This window comes from Garra rufa, chromosome 19, assembly GCF_049309525.1.
Source record: "Garra rufa chromosome 19, GarRuf1.0, whole genome shotgun sequence".
NCBI classification, from domain to species: Eukaryota; Metazoa; Chordata; class Actinopteri; order Cypriniformes; family Cyprinidae; genus Garra; species Garra rufa.
Window position 1 is genome coordinate 14,851,362 of NC_133379.1, and position 7,919 is coordinate 14,859,280.

A 7,919-nucleotide genomic window follows, 5' to 3' on the forward strand; every position below is an offset into this window, starting at 1 on the left:
AACAATAAAAAGTAGACGGAAACAAAAAGTAGTAGGCGAGCAAATTTGAATCCTCAGTATTCATAAGAGAGTAGGCTGGCTGGCAGAAGTAGCTGGCTGAAGCACAAATTCTCATGAGATTTAAGCCGCGGTCACACTAGACTTTGAGCATGCGAAATTCCCTTGGATGCTCCTGCAACGGTCGTGATATGACGTCATGCTCTGCAGCGTCTTTTTAAAAACTTAAATTCAGCACGACAACTAGTAATACATTTAAAATGTAAAAACATACAATCTACTACATTTTACCGCAGTGCTGCAGTTTTAAATGTTTAAATTTAAGGTTCTTTTCATTCAGCTAGAGGTCATGCTGTGACGTATCGATCTCCTGTTGGTCACACAGAGTCATGTGACGCAAATTCGTTGGTCAGAGTTCACCAAGCTTGAACTTTCAAACGTTCAATTATTATTAAAATATTTCGCACAGTCTTGCGTTTCCGGTCTAACGCATTCGCATGCGTATGAATGGACGTCAATGGAACGAAAAGTGCAGTGTGACTGCACCTTCAGACGTATGTTTACTTACGCTGCATTCCAGGCAGGTTTTTAAGCCTGTAAATCACGACCTTAAACCACGACTCACACCTTTGTAGCGTTCCAGGCAAGTCACGCCAAACTGCCTGAGCGCATTTATTATTTTTATATTATTATTAATTTGATTGCAACGTTATATTGTCCTAAACTCTATTTTTCCACCATGTAACACCTGCATAAACATCGAACCCGTAGGAGCTGACGTTGTTTCGTGGGCTATTTTACGACAGAGCTCTGAACTGGGAGTGCATCGATCTAGTACGAGTTCACGGGTGGGAAGTCGCGGGTTTGACTGCCTTTCCGGAGCACTTTCACGGGTAGAAGGTTGGAAAAACACGGGTATTGGGTTGCCAGGAATGCGGCATTAAGTTGCATTTAAATATGGCTACTTACATAATATATAGTAGGAAGAAAAGAGTACATGAAGAAAAAAGTATCTGAAATGTCCACAGACTGGTGTGAGCAGTGAGGATGGAGAGTCCACAGCATCATCCTGGAAATGGTCCAGTGCCACGAATGAGACCCAGAGCCAGCGAGAGCATATAGAGAAAGACCAAAATGGGGAGGATGTGATTTTAGACAGGTTTGTTTTGCTGGTTTCTGTTCATACTGCATCAGTCAATGGAGCCTGAGTTTCAGAAGCTTCAAAAGAATCATCAAATAATGTAATGAAGCTTCTGAAAATCAGGCTCCATTGACTGATATTGTATGAAGAGAAACCAGCGGGACAAACTTAACCAAAATCACATTTTGTGTAAAAAAACAAAACAAAAAAAAACAAAAAAAAACAGAAGGATTGAATAGCGTGGAGGCATGTGAATGATAACTGAATTTATATGTTTGAATGAACTAACTTTTTAAAGCCCCAAATAGAAATTGTATGAAATGCATGTAAGCATTTATATTATAGTAGTACCTTGAAGAAATTAACTTTAAGAAATAAGAAGCTTTATTAAGCGTTTGTGCCCAAAAAAAAAAAAAAAGCATTTACAAAAATCACATATACATTCATTTGATTCCTTTTATGCAAAGCGACTTACAGTGCTCTTATTACAAGGACCCCCAATCCCCCTGGAGAAAAAGCCTTGCTGAAGGACACACGCTAGTGTTAACAACTGCAGAGATTGAACCAGCAACCTTCTGTTTAGTGGATTTTTAAAATCTTGCTAACTACTTATAAAGCCCTCAATGGTTTAGCTCCTCAGTACTTGAGCGAGCTTCTATCGCATTATAGTCCCTCACGTCCGCTGCGTTCTCAAAATTCTGGCAATTTGATAATACCTAGAATATCAAAATCAACTGCGGGCGGCAGATCATTTTCTTATCTAGCGCCTAAACTCTGGAACAATCTACCTAACACTGTTCGGGAGGCAGACACACTCTGTCAGTTTAAATCTAGATTAAAGACACATCTCTTTAACCTGGCTTACACATAAAACATTAGCATATTCCTATAATTCAAATCCGTTAAAGGATTGTTAGGCTGCATTAATTAAGTCAGCCGGAACCGAAAACACCTCCCATAACACCTGATGCACTCGTTGCATCGTAAAAAGAATGTCATCTACGCTAATATTAGTCTGTTTCATTCTTATTCCGAGGTCACCGTAGCCACCAGACCCAGCCTGTATCCAGATCAGATGGTCACTGCAGTCCCCCGGATCCAGTCCGCACCAGCTTAGATCATGGATCACCACCTAGAGATGACTTCAATAGCCGTGGATGTCAACCAGATGAGCTCCAGAGATGGATCATCACTAAAGACCTCGCCAACCTAGACGGCCATTGGTGCTACACCACAGGAACCTGATGAGTTCTCTACAATCAGACATTGGTACAAACTGCTGGTTTCGTCTGGCCAGAGGAGAACTGGTCCCCCGACTGAGCCTGGTTTCTCCCAAGGCTTTTTTTCTCCATTTCTGTCACCTGTGGAGTTTTGGTTATTTGCCGCTGTTGCCTCTGGCTTGCTTAGTTGGGGACACTTTCCAGTGATATCGTATACTATTTGAACTGAACTGGATGATGATATCACTGAATTCATTGATGAACTGCCTTTAACTGAAAATTGATTATCTACAATAATGCGTTACTTACACACTATTGTTCTGTTTAAATACTGTGCAGTTGCTTTGACACAATCTGTATTGTTAAAAGCGCTATATAAATAAAGGTGACTTGACTTGACTTGACACCACAGAAATAATGTAGCGATAATGTAGCATGTAATTGTAAACATATGAAACAAAATTTTGCAAGAAATGGAATGCTGACAACATGATATTGAAACTTAATTCCTGGAGGGCCACGGCTCTGCACAGTTTAGCTCCAACCCTAATCAAACACACCTGATCCAGCTAATCAAGCTCTTCAGGATTACTAGACACTTCCAAGGAGGTGTGAGCTGGAGCTGGTTGAATCTAAACTCTGCAGAGCTGCGGCTCTCCAGGAATTGAGTTTGAGACCTCTGGTTGAAATGTTTTAAAGGTAGTCATGCTCATGGACAGTAGGCGCTCAAATGTTTGGAACAGACGGAATGGCAGCCAGATTGTCCCACACATGTTCTCCCACACTTGTTCAAGATTGTGTGGTTAAGGGGGCATCATTCTCATCCTCTCTGTGCACTCAGGCAACAACAGCCTCAATGTCCGTTTCCCATCCATGAAGCGCGTAAACCCCGTCTAAACTCTGAGGAATATGTGAGTGATTCACCTGTCAAATCAGAGAGGTCACGAATAGAAACATATAATCTGAAGCTTCAGTGTATTTGTTAATAAATAAAAAAAGTAATAAATGTAATACAAACCCACATATGCATAAAAAAGTGGATTGTAAGTGCTTCTCCACTTCAAAAAAGTGTCATTATTAGTAATATTATGATTTTTGACTTCAAACAATAAGTGTTGATGTTTTAGACTCACTGCAGCTTTTGAGCCAAAGACATTAATCTGCTTACAAATAAACCAAGGAGAGTTACAAGCAAAGAATTAAAGGTCAGAGGAAAGTAATGTGTAAATGGGAAGAATGAACACAAATGTTAAAATAATTACAATCAGGCATCATAAATGTCCCAACCAGCCAAAAACAGGAATGACAAAAGACAATTTAGATTATGAAAACAGTTCATTTGTGCAAGTTTTCATACTGAATGTTTTAATTACAACATACACTCATCCAAAGCTCTTTTATTTCATTACTATACAAATTCAGTTTTTTGGAATCTGAGTTTGTCTCTGATTCTTTGATAGATTTGATTTGCACTACATGACACCCCAAGTTTGTTTTTTAACATCAAGCTTGAAATACATATCAAGCATTTGCCATCACAACTGAACATGATTGGTTTTTAAAATAAACTTTATTCATCATAGCCAAAGCAAATTGTACCTGCGAACACAGTTGTTTCCCTTCACATGCAGTGCTTTAATAATGGGTTTATGTGCACTTCTCAAAAAACCCGGCAGGTGGCACCATTTATACATGTTCTAGTTCTTTTATTTATGAAGCAAATTTAAGAGATTGACCAAAATGCTGTACAGCATAACAATGATCAAGGGTAAAAACATACAACAGCATCAACTTGCAAAAGTTAAAGAAAACAAGTGAGTTTTCAGGAGAGATTTAAAAAACGATAAAGATGGAGCAGGTCTCAGATGAGCTGGCCGGCTGTTCCACAATCTAGGGCCCATCACCGAAAAAGCTCCATCTCCTCTGCGTTTCAACCTTGTGGAAGGAACCATAAGTAGGTTTTAATTACCAGATCTTAAATCTCTGGTTGGGTATGCAGCAATTCTGACAAGTAACGCTTGGCAAGGCTGTGTATACATTTATAAACAAAAAGGAAAACCTTAAAGGTGCCATAGAATGCATTGATACAATACTTTAAATTGTTGTCTGATATCTACATAGAAGGTATATGGCTTAGGTAAGGGCAAAAATTATCCAGAAACGGTTTTACAAGTCCATTTACAACCCTAGGATTTGTCCCTAGAATGAAATGGTCTGTTATTACCTTATTTGGAAGGTTCATGAATGACAATAATGAGATCTGCTCTGATTGGCTGTTTCACAGAGCAGCTCATTTAGCTCTCACAGCAGGAATGAAACATATAGGTCCTTCTAAAAAAATTAGCATATTGTGATAAAGTTCATTATTTTCTGTAATGTACTGATAAACATTAGACTTTCATATATTTTAGATTCATTACACACATTTGAAAGTAGTTCTAGCCTTTTATTGTTTTAATATTGATGATTTTGGCATACAGCTCATGAAAATCCAAAATTCCTATCTCAAAAAATTAGCATATTTCATCCGACCAATAAAAGAAAAGTGTTTTTAATACAAAAAAAGTCAACCTTCAAATAATTATGTTCAGTTATGCACTCAATACTTGGTCGGGAATTCTTTTGCAGAAATGACTGCTTCAATGCGGCGTGGCATGGAGGCAATCAGCCTGTGGCACTGCTGAGGTGTTATGGAGCCCAGGATGCTTCGATAGCGGCCTTAAGCTCATCCAGAGTGTTGGGTCTTGCGTCTCTCAACTTTCTCTTCACAATATCCCACAGATTCTCTATGGGGTTCAGGTCAGGAGAGTTGGCAGGCCAATTGAGCACAGCAATACCATGGTCAGTAAACCATTTACCAGTGGTTTTGGCACTGTGAGCAGGTGCCAGGTCGTGCTGAAAAATTAAATCTTCATCTCCATAAAGCTTTTCAGCAGGTGAAAGCATGAAGTGCTCCAAAATCTCCTGATAGCTAGCTGCATTGACCCTACCCTTGATAAAAGTGGACCAACACCAGCAGCTGACATGGCACCCCAGACCATCACTGACTGTGGGCACTGGACTTCAGGCATTTTGGCATTTCCCTCTCCCCAGTCTTCCTCCAGACTCTGGCACCTTGATTTCTGAATGACATGCAAAATTTGCTTTCATCCGAAAAAAGTACTCTGTGTTTTATCAAGGGCAGGGTCAATGCAGCTAGCTATCAGGAGATTTTGGAGCACTTCATGCTTCCATCTGCTGAAAAGCTTTATGGAGATGAAGATTTAATTTTTCAGCACGACCTGGCACCTGCTCACAGTGCCAAAACCACTGGTAAATGGTTTACTGACCATGGTATTGCTGTGCTCAATTGGCCTGCCAACTCTCCTGACCTGAACCCCATAGAGAAGCTGTGGGATATTGTGAAGAGAAAGTTGAGAGACGCAAGACCCAACACTCTGGATGAGCTTAAGGCCGCTATCGAAGCATCCTGGGCCTCCATAACACCTCAGCAGTGCCACAGGCTGATTGCCTCCATGCCACGCCGCATCGAAGCAGTCATTTCTGCAAAAGGATTCCCGACCAAGTATTGAGTGCATAACTGAACATAATTATTTGAAGGTTGACTTTTTTTGTATTAAAAACACTTTTCTTTTATTGGTCGGATGAAATATGCTAATTTTTTTGAGATAGGAATTTTGGGTTTTCATGAGCTGTATGCCAAAATCATCAATGTTAAAACAATAAAAGGCTAGAACTACTTTCAAATGTGTGTAATGAATCTAAAATATATGAAAGTCTAATGTTTATCAGTACATTACAGGAAATAATGAACTTTATCACAATATGCTAATTTTTTGAGAAGGACCTGTATGGAGGAAAATATACATTTAATTATGGAGCTCGAGCCTAATATGTGGGGCATTGGATCTGCTGTTTTGAATGCATGGTTCCTTGAGAAGGGGAATGAGACACTGTGTCCTCTAGAGGGTGCTAAGGGAACGGCTAAGTATCAAAGAACTTAGACTTACTAGAACAAGGAGCTACCACTAACATAGAGTCTTGACTTGCCGCCTATGGGTGGCACTCTGAAAGACCCGCTGAAGACTTGTTATTCCTTTCCTGAAAGGGATAAACACAACACTGTCACGGTGCTCTCAGGAACTGGCAAACATCAAAGGAGTAAGTGCAGTGTGTTTAATGAATGAAATATAACCGGTAAACAAAAGACTAAAACACGGGTAAACAAAGGAACATAAGGAGGTAGGAATGAATACATGAACTAACATCAACAACGCCGAACAAGGAAACAATGGAAAACAACTAACTTATTAAGGGTAGTCTAATCACTAGGACAGGTTATTCCAAACAAGATTGCGAGGAGGAAGTCCAAATATGGGCAAAAGGGGAAACCAATACAAACGGAACAATAGGGGGGAGACACAGGAAGAAACCAAAACATTAGAACTATGGGGGAAAAACACTAGGAAAGACATACAAATAAGGTCCATAAACCCGCCAAACACACAGATGCAAGTCCACAATAAAAATTTGTTAAAGAAAAGAAATGGATCGTAATCACCCATCAGTAATGGTGGGTCCTATGAAATGGGTCCAGGGAGCGTGCAAGAAGCTCCTACCTAACCACGGTCAGGTGCTGATGGTAAAAGCAGGAGAATTAATGAGGGGACAAAACAGGACAGAGGGAAGGCAGTAGGTGTCTTACTCTGATCCATATGAGAGCGTTGTCTCGTCTGGATCACTTCCCTCAGGTCCTGTCTACCTGACGCGGGCTGCAACACTAGCCTTCTGGACTCGTCTCTGTACCTCAGAACGAGACGGAGCAGGACCCCTGTGTTGTTCGGGTTAGAACCTGGACCTTCGAGGAATGAAGGATCTAAAAGCAGCGGAGCGCGTTTTCGCCTCCCTGAACTTCTCGACCACTGTCTTAACGTAAGCACCGAAAAGCTCGGATGGCAAAACCGGTGCGTCAAGGAGAAAGCCCTTCTCTTTCCTCCTGACTTCAGCCAGGTTGACCCACAGATGTCTCTCCGTAACCACCATAGCCCCCATAGCCCTACCCATATGGGTAGCGGCCTGCTTGGTGGCACAAAGAGCAAGATTTGTGGTGCGACGCAGCTCTGCTACCTCGTCAGGGGAGAGCCCCTGACCTTAATCCAGGTCCTTCAGCAGATCGGCCTGGTAGGCTTGAAGCACCGCCACAGTGTGCAACGCACCCACAGCCTGACCTGCTGCTGCATACGCCTTGCCATTCAAGCGTGATGTAGTCTGAAGGGCCGCAGATGGCAAGGCTCCCTGCCTTAAGAGAGGATGCTTGCCCTGTAGAGAGATAGCAAGCCAGCGTCTCTTCGACAGGGGGCATTTTCTCATAGCCATGGTCACTCATTCCCTCGATGTTCGCATAGTTAGCCAGTGGCGAACCATGGATACGGGATACCCATACCTTCTCAATCTCAGAATGGAGATCGGGGTGGAATGGAAGACTCACTGGAGCCGGGAGGTTATGGTCTGAAAGACGACCCCGCGGATCTGCAAATAATTTGTCATCGTCCGTGCAGTCA